We start from the raw sequence: 15,276 nt of genomic DNA on the forward strand, positions 1-15,276 counted from the left end.
GGAGTCTTGGCAGGCGCGGGCCTGGCTGTGGCCCCGCTGATGCCCTCGGCAAGGGTCTTGCCGGGGGCCCGACAAGGGTCTTGCCGTGGTGCCACGGTCGTCCCCGGCAAGGCGCTTGTCGGGGGTCTCGTGGATTTCCTCGGCAAGGACCTCGCTGAGGGTCTCGTGGATTTCCTCGGCAAGGACCTCGCCGAGGATCATCGTTTTCTGGTCCTCATCTGATCTGGTGTGTTTATGATCTTGACGAAGATCTGCATGCCATCACGGAGGTGCCTCCCGGGCCCCGGTCCTAATGTGGTGGTTGGAAACCCTTGGGCTCCAGGGTGGCGCGCCCCACTGGCATCGGGCAAGTTGCACCGGCAAGGCTCTTGCCGGGGCCACGGAGGCCACCTGGCAAGGGTCTTGCCGGGGGAGTCCGCCTCGTCCCTTTGCTCTTTGTGGTCTCTGGTCTTGGCGTTGCCTTGGCTGTCTCGTGCTCCGGCTTCCCTCCTCTGCCCTGCTAAGCGTGGCCGCGGGCGTGGCTCTGACTGCCCGTGCACAAGTAAAGGGGTCAAAAGGAGGGCCCCTACTTTTGTACACCGACAAGAGCCCCCGGGCCTGGGCCACACATAAGCGCGTCGCGTTGTTGGGCTAGGCCCAGAACGGTGCGCAAGCAGGTGGGGCGGATTTTTTTTACCGTAGTAACTTTTTCGTCCGCTGCGCTTCCCCATGACCCGCGTTGAACGCGCGATGTGGAGGGTCGTGCATGACGTGGGGGTCATGCGTGGGATGGTTCCCGCACGCATGCGTCACATCATGGTAAAGAGGTGGCTCGCGCCTTCCCCATAAAAAGTGGGAGACACAGAGGCGCGGCTCATTTACTGAGTGGACTCGGGTCATGGTCTTCAAGGCGTCCGCGCCCCATGATCACGGGGTGCGCAACGGTCGCCTCACCCGTCCCCTCGATTCTGCTTGCTCGCCACGTGCCCCCCATGCAGGTGGTAGGCGGTAGAGGCGGGAAACCGGGCCAGTGCTGATTGGGGCAGCGGGTCGGTCTCGATTCCCTGCGCCCCCGATGGCCGGGTTGGTCGAGTGGGGCGGCCGAGCCCCGACCCCGCGCCTTTATAAGAAGGGGGAGGGGATGGCATTCCACATCCTTTCATCATCCGCCTTCATTCATTTCGGCTTCTTTCTTCCATCTGCCATGGCGAGAGGAGGCGCCGGCCCTTCGACGGTGGCGGCAAGGGTCTCTTCTCGACAGCGCGTCCCTCCTCCCCAAGAGCTCGCAGTGGCAGAGCTGGCCACGAGAGGAAGGGGGAGGGGGGAGGCCGAGGCCACCGTGGCGCTCGGGGAAGAGGGGGACGTGGCAGCGCACCGGCCTTGCCTCCGCCGGCGATGCCTCTCCCAATGGAGGGCCACGTTGGGGACCACCCTCGTGAGTTCTTCATCAGGCTACGCCGGCCACCGCACCGTCGCCTTCGTCTTCCTGCTCCATTTGCCCGGGAGATGGAGCTCGATCCGCCCCAGACCCTGAGGCTGCACATGAAGGGCTGCGGGAATGGCGGTACGCGGGTCGACGTCGACTTCCCCGCTCCTCACGCCATGTACCTTCGCCGTGGATGGAAAAGTTTTGCTCGTGTCCACAGCCTGACGGCGGGGCTCGTTCTCTATTTCAAATTAGTGGAGACCGGCCTGCTCTCCGTCAAGGTCTTTGGGGACCTTGGAACTCACCTGAAGTGCTGCATGGAGAGCTCCTCCGATGATGAATACTCCTCCTCGAGCGATAGTGACGAGGAGGACAGCGACAGCAACGACGAGGGCGTCGACCGGGAAGGCACCAACCTCGACTCTGACTGACCGCACCCCCCGAGGGCCTTCCTCGTCAAGCTCTCCATCGGCGCGTTCCCCGTCGCCTCCTTGGGTGGCTGGCGTAGGAGGGTCGGAGAAGGCGAAGAAGGCGGGTGGCGGCCGTCAAGTCGGAGTACGTGGGCATCGACGCCTTCGTCGTGTATTGTCGGCCTGCTACCCCATCTTCCAGCTCCCCTCTTGGCACCGGGATGTTCTCTTGGTGCCTTCTGCTCCTCGCACCTCGCCTAGGCGCTCTTTTTGCCCTCCTGCTATCTTGTTCCACCTTCTGAAGAGAGGGACAAGAAAGGGATTACGGGCATCTTATCTCTTTTTAGTTTGTAAGCCTGCGAGCACTTGTTAATTTTAATACTTGCAATCCCCTTGCTCATGTTTTTTATTCCGTATGAACTGTACCTGTATGGGATGTTTTTAATGAAAAAGGGTGTTTGCCGGGATCTTTGTGCGCGGGCGAGGCCCATGCCAAGGAATGCATCCTTGTTATTTTTTAGATAAATATTGTCGTCGGGCAACAGGCTTTGCCATCCCCTTACTTCAGTCGCTCTTGGCAGAGGCAGGGGCGAAGTAGAGTTAGGCCCTTTGTTTATTTCCTTCCCACCACGACTATGACCCGGTTCCGACCCAGGGACTAGGGTACAGGAAAAAGGGGGAGCACAGTGGTCTAGGAGCAAAACGAGGTTTCATATGTCCCAACTTCATACGGAAATGCACAATAGAGGATAAAGGACTTATCTGAATCTGCAGCCCCCGGCAGGCTTGGTTTGCCGTGGTTGGATTCTTGTATCTGCAGCCCCCGGCGACCTTGGCTTGCCGAGGCCGGAGCGTCGGCTCGTTCTCTTTCTTCCAAACAGCTCAGCAGAAACGTCCATGTACCCTGCGAACCAAAGAGGACGGAAAGGAACAGAGAAACGCACACTTGACCTCTATACTAGGGGTTAGTCATCGCTAAGCACTATCAACCCTAACTGAGGTAGAGACTTAACCTAGCATGCATGCTAAAACTCAGGGCGCCAGCGCTTCGTTTATTTATGCTTAGGGTCTGCGTCTGGCTTTGTACAGAGGGTTACATGCCTTGCCGGCAAGGCTTGTACAAAAGGTGGTTTGCCGGGGGGCCCGGCAACCGCGCCTTATGGGTAAAACTTGTGAAGATGTTCAATGTTCTAGGAGTTGCTCACTGGAATAGCATCTTCAGTCTCCAGGCGGACTGCGCCAGGCCTGGTGACTCGTATTACCCGATAAGGGCCTTCCCACTTTGGCGTCAACTTGTTAGAATTCTTGGCCGATTGAACGCGCTGAAGAACAAGGTCGCCTTCCTCAAAGCTTCGGGCATGAACCTTGCGGCTATGGTAGCGATGCAAGGCTTGCTGGTAGCGCGCTGCTCTCACAGCCGCCCGAAGATGATCTTCCTCGAGGAGCGTTGCGTCATCTTGCCGCAATTGCTCTTGCTCAAGCTCGTCATAAGCGAGCACTCGAGTGACCCGTATGTGAGTTCCGTGGGGACAACTGCTTCCGCCCCGTATACCAGGGCAAAGGGTGTCTGGCCGGTGGCTCGATTTGGCGTCGTTTTGATTGACCAAAGAACCACTGGTAGCTCATCAATCCAGTGCCTTCTGTTCTGGTGCAGCCTGTCAAAAGTCTTGGTCCTCAGGCCTCGCAGTACTTCAACATTTGCCCTCTCCGCCTGGCCGTTGCTCCGTGGGTGTGCCACAGAAGCAAAACAGACCTTGCTGCCGAGGTCTTGATGTACTGCATGAAGGTGTGGCTTGTGAACTGCGTGCCGTTGTCGGTGATGACTCAGTTTGGCACACCAAAACGGCAGACTAGCCAATTGAAGAACTTGACGGCTGACTGTGCTGTCACCTTTCCCATTGCTTCCACCTCCGGCCACTTTGTGAACTTGTCGATTGCAACGTACAAGTACTCAAAGCCCCCGACAGCATGGGGGAAAGGGCCTAGTATGTCGAGCCGCCAGACCGAAATTGGCCAGGAGAGAGGGATTGTTTGAAGGGCTTGAGCTGGTTGATGAAGCTTCTTTCAATGGAACTGACACGCTTCACACTTGGTTACTAACGCCGTTGCATCCTGGAGGGCAGTGGGCCAGAAGAAGCCTTGCCGAAACGCCTTGCCGGTAAGAGCACTCGACCCTATGTGGGAACCACACATGCCTCCGTGTATCTCTTCCAACAACTCCAGTCCTTCCTCCAGGGGAATGCACTTCAATTTCACACCGTTCGGTCTTTTTCTGTACAGGACGTCATCGACGAACTGATACATGGCAGACCGACGGGCTACTTTCTCCGTTTCTTCCTGCTCCTCAGGGAGTTCCCCGGTCTGGAGGAATCAGACAGTATGTTGTGCCCATGCTGGAGCCTGGGGCTCGACGGCAAGGACTAAAGGCATTTCTACTTCCATGGGAGCGGCCGTCTCTATGGCCAGGGTTTGACGCCCTGCCGGTGCCAGTTGCCCCTCGGCAGGCTCAGTATCCATGGCAACATCCTTGCCGGCGGCCCCAGGGGGCTCGGTGGGAAAGTACTTGCCGGGGCCTGATTTCCTTCGCTTGTTCTGCTCTGTTGATGGTTCAATAGATGGTTGAGTTAACCGAAGCACAAAAGTACCTGGTTCCACAGGTAGCTTGAATGGAGCGCGCTTCGACAGGTAATCGGTGATGTCGTTCTCCACTCGGGGAACGTGCTCCGCTTGTATACCATCAAAGCGCTCTTCCAGCTTCCTCATTTTATCTATGTAGGCCTCAATCAACGGGCTCTGATAATCTTTGTTGGCTTGCCTGACAACAAGCTATGAATCACCCTTGATGATGAGCTTCTTAATTCCGAGGTCTGCTGCGATCCTGAGACCGGCAAGCAACCCTTCGTATTTAGCAGGGTTGTTTGTGGACATCTCCCTGGGAAAGTGCATCTGGATTACATACTTGAGGTGCTCTCCGGTGGGTGCGACAAGCAGGACACCAGCACTGGCGCCATGCAGCAAGAAAGCCCCGTCAAAGTACATGATCCAGTTGTGACTTGCTTCCTTGCCGGGGAGAGTGGTCTCCTGGATCTCTTCGTCGGGCGTTGAGGTCCATTCCGCAATGAACTCCATCAAGACTCTGCTCTAGATTGTCGAAGTACTTTCAAACTTCAAACCAAAGCTCGACAGCTCCAAGGCCCACTCCACGATCCTCCCGGTTGCGTCTGGGTTATGCAGTATCCGTTGCAACGGGAGGCGGGTGACGACGGTGATTTCGTTTGCTTGGAAGTAATGACGCAGCTTCCTCGAGGCCATAAGGAGGGCAAAGAGCAATTTCTGCACACCGGAGTACCTTTACCTAGCCCCTTGCAAGAGGGAGCTGACAAAGTAAACCGGGTGCTGCATCATCTTCTTCTTTTGCACCACTTCATTTGGTTGCACGGGCCCAGTCCCGATGGCATCAGACTCTGCCGGGGGCCTTGCCTTGCCGGCGCCAGGCCCTGCCAGGGGGAAATCTGGCTCGCCATCCGCCAGTCCGGCCGTTGCCGCTGCCTCTCCATCGACCTCCCTTTGTGCCACTAGCGTGGCGCTGACCACTTGATTCGTTGCTGCTAGATACAGCAGCAATGGCTCTTGTGGTTTGGGCGCAACTAGTATTGGTGTAGAGGAGAGGTATTTCTTCAAATCCTGCAGTGCTGCTTCGGCCTCTGGGGTCCATTCCATTGGGCCCGCCTTTTTCAAGATTTTGAAAAAGGGAAGGGCACGCTCATCAAACTTGGAGATGAATCTGCTCATGGCGGCAACACAACCAGTGAGCCGACGCACATCCTTGATCCGCTTGGGCGCCTCAATCTTCTCAATAGCCTTGATCTTGTCTGGATTCGCCTCGATCCCACGCTGTGACACAAAGAACCCAAGAAGTTTGCCGGACGGAACGCCGAAGACACACTTCTCAGGGTTCAACTGGAGGTTGATCTTGCACAGATTTGCAAACGTCTCCTCTAAATCTTGTAGAAGCGTCGCCTTGTCCTTGGTTTTGACCACTATGTCATCCATATAAGCTTCCATATTTCTATGTAGCTGGGGCTCAAAACCAATTTGGACTGCCCTTGCAAACATTGAGCCAGCACTCTTCAACCCGAAAGGCATCCGTAAAAAGCAATACGTACAACATGGGGTGATGAATGTTGTCTTCTCTTCGTCTTCTCTTGTCAGGAAGATCTGGTGGTATCCTGAGTAGGCATCAAGGAATGATAACAGATCACACCCGGCCGTGGAGTCAACAATCTGGTCAATGCGCGGCAACGGGAAGGGGTCCTTAGGACAAGCCTTATTGATATCAGTGTAGTCAATACACAGCCTCCACTTCCCGTTTGCCTTGCGCACCACCACCGGATTGGCCAACCACGTCGGATGGAGCACTCCTCTCACCAAGCCTGCCGCTTCCAACTTCCTGATCTCCTCTATGATGAACTCTTGCCTTTCCAAAGCCTGCTTCCTGACCTTCTGCTTGACGGGCCGCGCATGAGGACAGACAGCAAGGTTGTGCTCAATCACCTCCCTGGGAACGCCGGGGATGTCGGATGCTTGCCACGCAAACACATCGACATTCGCCCGCAGGAAGGCAACGAGCGCGCCTTCCTATTTGCTGTCGAGGGTGGAGCTTATGGTGAAAGCCCCTCCCGTGCCATCCTCCTAGATGGACACCTTCTTGGTCTCTGGTGGTGCAGCTCCGGATTTCTTGCTCTTGTCGGTGGAGCTCTCTGGCACGTCCTCGACGGTAGCACAACACTCCAAAGAGGTGCGCTTGCTGGAGTGGGTGCGAGAGGTCTTGCCAGTCTTCTTCTTCCCTCCCGGAGCTTCAGCGGCAGGAGCAAGTGCCTTGGCGGCAGTCGCTGCAACTGCTTCCCGGTAGAGTAGGTCGGCGCAGATCAGCGCATCCTTCTTGTCACAGGGGACGGTGATGATGGTCATCGGCCCAGGCATCTTCAGCGTGTTGTAGGCATAATGCAACGCCGCCATGAACTTGGCTAGTGCCGGGCGGCCGAGGATCTCGTTTTAGGGCAAGGGGATCTCAGCTACATCGAAGACAATCCTCTCCGTCCTGTAGTTCAACTCGCCTCCGAACGTCACGGGCAGCGTGACTTTTCCCTTTGGCTGACTCCTTCCCGGGTTGACCCCTTGAAACGTGCTCGTTTCCTTGAGGTCCTCATCAGGGATCTGCAGCCTTTCGATCACAACAGGCGAGATCAAGTTCAGACCGGCCCCGCCGTCAACTAGCATCTTTGTCACCTTGAGGTTGCGTATGCTTGGTGAAACCAATAATGGCAAACACCCGACCGTAGTTGTGCGATCAGGGTGGTCCTCGGCGTAAAAAATGATAGGCGTGCTGGACCACTTCACTGGCTTTTGAGCATCGAGCGATGGTTCCGCTGCCGTGATCTCACACGCCCACTGCTTGAGCTGGCAGTGAGAAGTATGTAGCGAGGCGCCGCCGTCGACGCACATGGCCTCCGTAGCTTTTTGAAACTCATGCTCGCCGGACTCGTCGTCCTCGTCATGATCATCGTCTTCCTGCTTCTTGTCACGGCCCCGAGCTGGCCTCTCTTGCTGGTTATCCCTGCCGCGGCGGCCTCCTTGGCCGCCACGCTTCTTGCCGGATCCTTCGGCACCATCCTGACCCTTCTCCTTGTCCCGCCTCTCATACTCGGCTTTTTGATTTTCACCAAGTAGCTCAACTTGTCGGCAGTTCTGGAGGTCGTGGCCCTTGGTGCGGTGGATCTTGCAATACTTCTTGTCGGAGCCCCCTGGCTTGTCGGCAGCTGCCAAGGCCCGGCAAGCGGCGCGCCCAGCAATCTCCTTGTCGGGGTCGTCTGCCTTGGCCTTCTTGGCGGCGCTGATGTTGTCGGATCCCTCGACGGCAAGCACGGCCTTGCCCTTGCGCTTCCTGTTGCGGCGCTGGCCCTTTTTCGTCGGGGCGGCAGTGTCTTCGTCCGTAGAGTCGGTTTCCATGCCGGCGTCCTCGCCGGGGTACTTCCTTCCCTCTTCAGCCCGAGCGCATCTATCGGCCAGAACATAAAGTTCGGCCACATCCTTAACCTTGTTCGTCGCCAGCTCTTCACGCATCTTGCGGTTGCGCACATTCTGATGGAACGCGCTGATCACGGCGGTGGGATGAACATCTGGGATGTTGTATTGCACCCGGCTGAACCTCTGTATGTACTTGCGCAGGGTTTCACCTTCCTTCTGGGGAATGATATGTAAATCACTGGCCTGGCCATGAGCTTCGTGCCCTCCAGTGAAGGCACCAACGAACTCATGACAGAGAACCGACCAAGAAGAGATGGAATCCGCCGGCAAGTGCATCAACCAAGACATGACATTGGGTTTCAGCGCCAACGGGAAGTAATTGGCAAGCACCTTGTCGTCGCGAGCTCCAGCGGCTTGCATCGCGATGGTTTAGATGCCGAGGAACTCCGACGGGTGGGTCTTGCTGTTGTACTTCTCGCCGACGTCGGGCTTGAACGTGCGGTGGGACGGCCACTAGAACTGCCGTAGCTCACGGGTAAAGGCCGGGCGACCCACGTCGTAGGGTAGGCCACCGGAGCCTCCCGGCGCTGGGTGGTCCATAGTGGGCCCTGCCCTCCTATCTGACTGGTGGCGCGCAACGCGCCGACGCTCGATGGTGGTTCGAGCGTCTTCATGGGCTCGCTCCCGAAGAACTTGGCGCTGGTCGCGGTGGGTCCGTGGGTCGGACGACGCTATGAAAATGTTATCACAAGCATCATCACGACGGATCGACACCCGTGGTGACTGGCGTGGAGGAGGAGGGTGCACCATGGCCGCAGCACTCCCGGCCCTCCATCGCTGGCGTGCGATAGTTCAACGGAGCGCCGGCCTGAGGGCCCCGCTGGTCGTGGCTCGTCTTTGTTGGCGACGCCGACGAGGCTCCGGATGGTGGCTCTCCAGTCGTCGAGCTTTTCCGCAGCAGGAGGGAAGTCGAGGAGCAACTGCACGCGCACCAAAGCTTCTGCCAGCGTGGGCGGCGGCGAAAGCTGCGTGGACCATGACGCGCTCCGACTCCTAACCATGTTAGAAGGAGCTCCATCACGGCCCTGCGGCTGCACGCCATTTTCGCCACCGCTTCGACGAGCATGTTGGCCTCCTCCGTCCCGCGAGTGACGCACCGGACTCTTCCCACGGCGGCGCCCGGGGTCCCCAGTGTGGTGGCGCTGCTCGTCGCGCACACCGTGGGAAGAGCGCGTCGTGGGCGCCGGCGTAGGCAACTTGGAGGTCGTCGCGCCGCCCGTGGGTCGCCGAGTGGCACCCTCGGAGGGCCCCGCGCCGCCTGCGGGGGGCTCAGCTCCGTCCTTAGATTTGGCGGCGTACGGCCCGTCGTCTCGCGCACGAACGACACCGCTCGCCAGGCTCTGACTGCCAGAGCGATGTTGGTGTTCGCAGGCCGCGCCCCGGGTTCTGTCCGCGACCGCCCCGCTGCTCGCCCGCACCGGTACGGGCCGTCCGGCTCCGGATGAACCGAGTTCCGTGATCATCTTCTTCTTGGGAGCCATGACGATGAGGAACTGCTAGGCTAACCGCTAGACCGGATTTTCACAACTGCGCCCCCTACCTGGCGCACCAAAGATGTCGCTGGGAACAACACCTATGGGATCACTGGGACCCCTTCTACGGTTGGCGGGCGCGGGGTTGTACAAAGAGCGGGTCTGACAGGAAGCACAAAGATCGTTTACCCAGGTTCGGGCCGCGAGGATGCGTAAAACCCTAGTCCTGCTTTGGTGTATGTATTTGAGTGTTCTTGAGTTCTTGAGCTAGCTACTGTGCGTTGGTAGCTCAAAAAGATCCGAATCTTTCCCCTGGTCGCCTCGGGCCTCCTTTTATAGGCAAAAGGGGTTGCCACAGTGGCACACAGGAGGTGGAAAGGTCTACAGTGCATGAGTCTATCCTCTGGCACCGTCAGACAAACGCATTTAATGCACTGCCGACGTGCCCCTCTCGCTTTATCGGGGACGGCAAGGAAGCTCGTCCCAGCTGTCGCCGCCTCGCCTGGTTTTGACACGCGTCCAAGCTAACGAGGTGTCGTGGCACCACGTTAGCTGGCTGCTGGGCTGGCGCGGTGGTGGAGCCTTCACGAAGATCTGCATGCCACCATGCAGTTGCTTGCTGGGTCGGCGTAGAGGCCGCTCGTCGCCACGCAGGTGCCTGCCCAGCTGGTTGAGCTAGCAGCTACACGGGGACGGCGGTGGAGTCTTGGTAGGCGCGGGCCTAGCTGTGGCCCCGCTAATGCCCTCGGCAAGGGTCTTGCCGTGGCGCCACGGTCGTCCCCGGCAAGGCGCTTGCTGGGGGTCTCGTGGATTTCCTCGGCAAGGACCTCACCGAGGATCGTCGTCTTCTTGTCCTCATCTGATCTTATGTGTTTATGATCTTGACAAAGATCTACATGCCATCACGGAGGTGCCTCCCGAGCCCCGGTCCCAATGTGGTGGTTGGAAACCATTGGGCTCAAGGGTGGCGCGCCCCGCTGGCATCGGGCAAGTTGCTCCGGCAAGGCTCTTGCCGGGGCCACGGAGGCCACCCGACAAGGGTCTTGCCGGGGGAGTCCCCCTCACCCCTTTGCTCTTTGTGGTCTCTGGTCTTGGCATTGCCTTGGCTGTCATGTGCTCCGGCTTCCCTCCTCTGCCTTGCTAAGCGTGGCCGCGGGAGCGGCTTTGACTGCCCGTGCACAAGTAAAGGGGTCAAAAGGAGGGCCCCTACTTTTGTACACCGACACATGGGCTGGATCTCGACCAATCAAATTACCATCGATTGTATCCCTCAGCCTACTCAGCTTATCCATCCTTAATCAGAGTGTTTGCTTCTGATCCCTTGATTTGGAAATAATAATTCCTTTACAATTGAGCTTTGAATTAGTCAGTTGTTTCTATATTCTGGTCACCTTGCATTCCTGCTTCTTCTAGTTGAGTACTGATGCTCACATCAGATCTCTTGTGGACCACCAGATCCTTCGTTGGATTTTACACGACAACGTCCTTCATATTCAATAACCTTATGAGTCTTTTCCCGGATACATAATGCCCTGGTAAATTGTATTATCTGATTTGGCCAACCATGCTCTGCCTTCGAGCTAGTGATTGATATGCCTCCGACATATCTATAATTTTTGATTGTTCCATGCTATTATATTATATGTTTTGGATGTTCAATGGGCTTTATTATAGACTTTTATATTATTTTTGGGACTAACCTATAAACCGGAGGCCCAGCCCAAATTGCTGTTTTTTGCCTATTTCAGTGTTTCGAAGGAAAGGAATATCAAACGGAGTCCAAACGGAATGAAACCTTCGGGAATGTGATTTTCTGAACAAACGTGATCCAGAGGACTTGGAGTGGACGTCAAGAAATCAACGAGGAGGCCACGAGGCAAGGGGGCGCGCCTACCCCCCTGGGCGCGCCCTCCACCCTCGTGGGCCCCTCGTGGCTCCACTGACCTACTTCTTCCTCCTATATATACCTACGTACCCCAAAAACAACAGAGGAGGAGCCAAAACCCTATTTCCACCACCGCAACCTTCTGTACCCATGAGATCCCATGTTGGGGCCTTTTCCGGCGCTCCACCGGAGGGGGCATTGATCACGGAGGGCTTCTACATCAACACCATAGCCTCTCCGATGATGTGTGAGTAGTTTACCTCAGACCTTCGCGTCCATAGTTATTAGCTAGATGTCTTATTCTATCTCTTTGGATCTCAATACAAAGTTCTCCTCGATTCTCTTGGAGATCTATGTAATCTTCTTTTGCGGTGTGTTTGTCGAGATCCGATGGATTGTGGGTTTATGATCAAGATTATCTATGAACAATATTTGAATCTCATCTGAATTCTTTTATGTATGATTGGTTATCTTTGCAAGTCTCTTCGAATTGTCAGTTTGGTTTGGCCTACTAGATTGATCTTTCTTGCAATAGGAGAAGTGCTTAGCTTTGGGTTCAATCTTGCGGTGCTCGATCCCAGTGACAGTAGGGGAAACGACACGTATCGTATTGTTGCCATCGAGGATAAAAAGATGGGGTTTATATCATATTGCATGAGTTTATCCCTCTACATCATGTCATCTTGCTTAAAGCGTTACTCCGTTCTTATGAACTTAATACTCTAGATGCATGCTGGATAGCGGTCGATGTGTGGAGTAATAGTAGTAGATGCAGGCACGAGTGGGTCTACTTGTCACGGACGTGATGCCTATATACATGATCATACCTAGATATTCTCATAACTATGCTCAATTCTATCAATTGCTCGACAGTAATTTGTTTACCCACCATAATACTTATGCTCTTGAGAGAAGCCACTAGTGAAACCTATGGCGCCCGGGTCTATTCTCTATCATATTAATCTACCGTTATTTCTATTACAGTTTATTTTGCTTTCTTTACTTTTAGTCTTTATCATAAAAATACCAAAAATATTATCTTATCATCTCTATCAGATCTCACTTTTGCAAGTGGCCGTGAGGGATCGACAACCCCTTTATCGCGTTGGTTGCAAGGTTCTTATTTGTTTGTATAGGTGCGTGTGACTTGAGCGTGGTCTCCTACTGGATTGATACCTTGGTTCTCAAAAACAGAGGGAAATACTTACGCTACTTTACTGCATCACCCTTTCCTCTTCAAGGGAAAACAAACGCAGTGCTCAAGAGGTAGCAAGAAGGATTTCTGGCGCCGTTGCCGGGGAGTCTACGCACAAGTCAAGACATACCAAGTACCCATCACAAACTCTTATCCCTCGCATTACATTATTTGCCATTTGCCTCTCGTTTTCCTCTCTCCCACTTCACCTTTGCCGTTTTCTTCGCCCTTCTTCTGTTCGTATTTTCGTTTGCCTTGATGTCTTACTTGGCTCGTTTGCTCGTTTGGTTGGAATAGTTGTGTATTTATTGCTAAACAGAGAACCTAAGATCTATGGATCCTCATCCTCTTGCCAATCTTTTTAAGAGATCCAATTATGATGAACCAGTTCCTAGTGATTTGGTTGCACTAGATTATCTTTATAAGGTTTTGCTTGAAATCCGTGAATCTGAAAATTGTGATGAAGTGCTTTATGAAGTGATTCATGATGGATCTTTGAATAAAAAACATGATTGCAATGATGTTATTATAAATTCTATTAATGTCAATTGTGTTAATGATATGCAAAACCCAAAGCTTGGGGATGCTAAGTTTGCTATGTCTACTACTTGTTGCAACGATCCTGATTGGGGAGATTCTTCTTATGATCTAGAATATTTATTTAAGCCCCATGATGAATATGAGATTGATAATAATGTTTACAATAGTATTGAAAGTGGATTTGGAAGAGTGTCAACTTTAGATCCCACATATTTGGATAATGTTCAATCTTATGAAGTGTTTGATAAAAGTGGGTTTGGAGAGGTCATGACTTTAGTTTATGTTATTCCCACTATTTTGGAAGAGTTTCAACTTTGCATGCATGTGGATCATCTAGAGAATATGTTATGTGATATCTATATTGTCGAATTTGAATATGATCTTACATGTAATTATTATGAGAGAGGAAAATATGGTTGTAGAAGTATTCATGTTACTAAATTACCTCTCTTCATGTTGAGACTGCTATCGTCACTTTCTTCTTCCTTGCATATGCTAGTCTTTGCTTGCCTTGCAAAATTGTTTGCTTATAATATGCCTATACATAGGAAGTATGTTAGACTTAGATGTGTTTGTCACGTGTTTTATGATGCTCTCTTTGCGCTTCAATTCTTGTCTTTCATGTGAGCATCATTAAAATTATCAATGCCTAGCTAGGGGCGTTAAACGATAGCGCTTGTTGGGAGGCAACTCAATTTTATTTTAATTTTCTTGCTTTTTATTTCTGTTTAGTAATAGATCTTTGATCTAGCCTCTGGTTAGATGTGTTTTTATTTTTTAATTAGTGTTTGTGCCAAGTTAAAACTATAGGATCTTCTTGGATGATAGTTATTTGATCTTGCTGAAAATTCCAGAAACTTCCTGCTCACGAAAACAATTGTTTAAAATCACCAGAACGTGATTAAATACTGATTCCAATTGCAGTAGATCAATAGACAAATTATCTAAGTCGTCCTATTTTGGTACATTTTTCTGAGTTCCAGAAGTTTGCGTTTGATACAGATTACTACAGACTGTTCTGTTTTTTGACAAATTCTGTTTTTCGTGTGTTGTTTGCTTATTTTGATGAATCTATGGCTAGTAAAAGAGCTTATAAACCATAGAGAAGTTGGAATACAGTAGGTTTAACACCAATATAAATAAAGAACAAGTTCATTACAGTACCTTGAAGTGGTGTTCCGTTTTCTTTCGCTAACGGAGGTCACGAGATTTTCTATTAAGTTTTGTGTTGTGAAGTTTTCAAGTTTTGGGTAAAGATTTGATGGATTACGGAACAAGGATTGGAAAGAGCCTAAGATTGAGGATACCCAAGGCACCCCAAGGTAAAATTCAAGGACAACTAAAAGCCTAAGCTTGGGGATGCCCCGGAAGGCATCCCCTCTTTCGTCTTCGTCTATTGGTAACTTTACTTGGGGCTATATTTTTATTCACCACATGATATGTGTTTTGCTTTGAGCGTCTTGTATGATTTGAGTCTTTTATTTTTAGTTTACCACAATCATCCTTGCTGTACACACCTTTTGAGAGAGACACACATGATTCAGAATTTGTTAGAATACTCTATGTGCTTCACTTATATCTTTTGAGCTATATAGTTTTTGCTCTAGTGCTTCACTTATATCTTTTAGAGCACGGTGCTGGTTTTATTTTATATAAATTATTGATCTCTCATGCTTCACTTATATTATTTTGAAAGTCTTAAACAGCATGGTAATTTGCTTTAATTGTGAAATTAATCCGAATGTGATAGGCATCCAAGATGAGCATAATAAAAACTTCCATATTGAGTTCATTGAATATCATGAGAAGTTTGATACTTGATAAGTGTTTTGAGATATAAAGGTGGTAATATTAGAGTGTGCTAGTTGAGTAATTGTTAAATTGAGAAATACTTGCGTTAAGGTTGGCAAGTCCCGTAGCATGCACGTATGGTAAAAGTTCTGTGACAATTTTGACACATAAGGTGTTCTTTTATTGCTTTCCTTATGAGTGGCGGTCGAGGACGAGCGATGGTCTTTTCCTACCAATCTATCCCTCTAGGGGCATGCGTAGTAGTACTTTGCTTCGAGGGCTAATAAACTTTTGCAATAATTATGAGTTCTTTATGACTAATGTGAGTCCATCGATTATATGCACTCTCAACTTTCCACAATTTTCTAGCCTCTACGGTACCGTGCATTGCCCTTTCTCGCCTTGAGAGTTGGTGCAAACTTCGCCGGTGCATCCAAACCCCGTGATATGATACGCTCTATCACACATAAACCTCCTTATATCTTCCTCAA

Source organism: Triticum aestivum, chromosome 2D, assembly GCF_018294505.1.
Source record: "Triticum aestivum cultivar Chinese Spring chromosome 2D, IWGSC CS RefSeq v2.1, whole genome shotgun sequence".
Lineage (NCBI taxonomy): Eukaryota > Viridiplantae > Streptophyta > Magnoliopsida > Poales > Poaceae > Triticum > Triticum aestivum.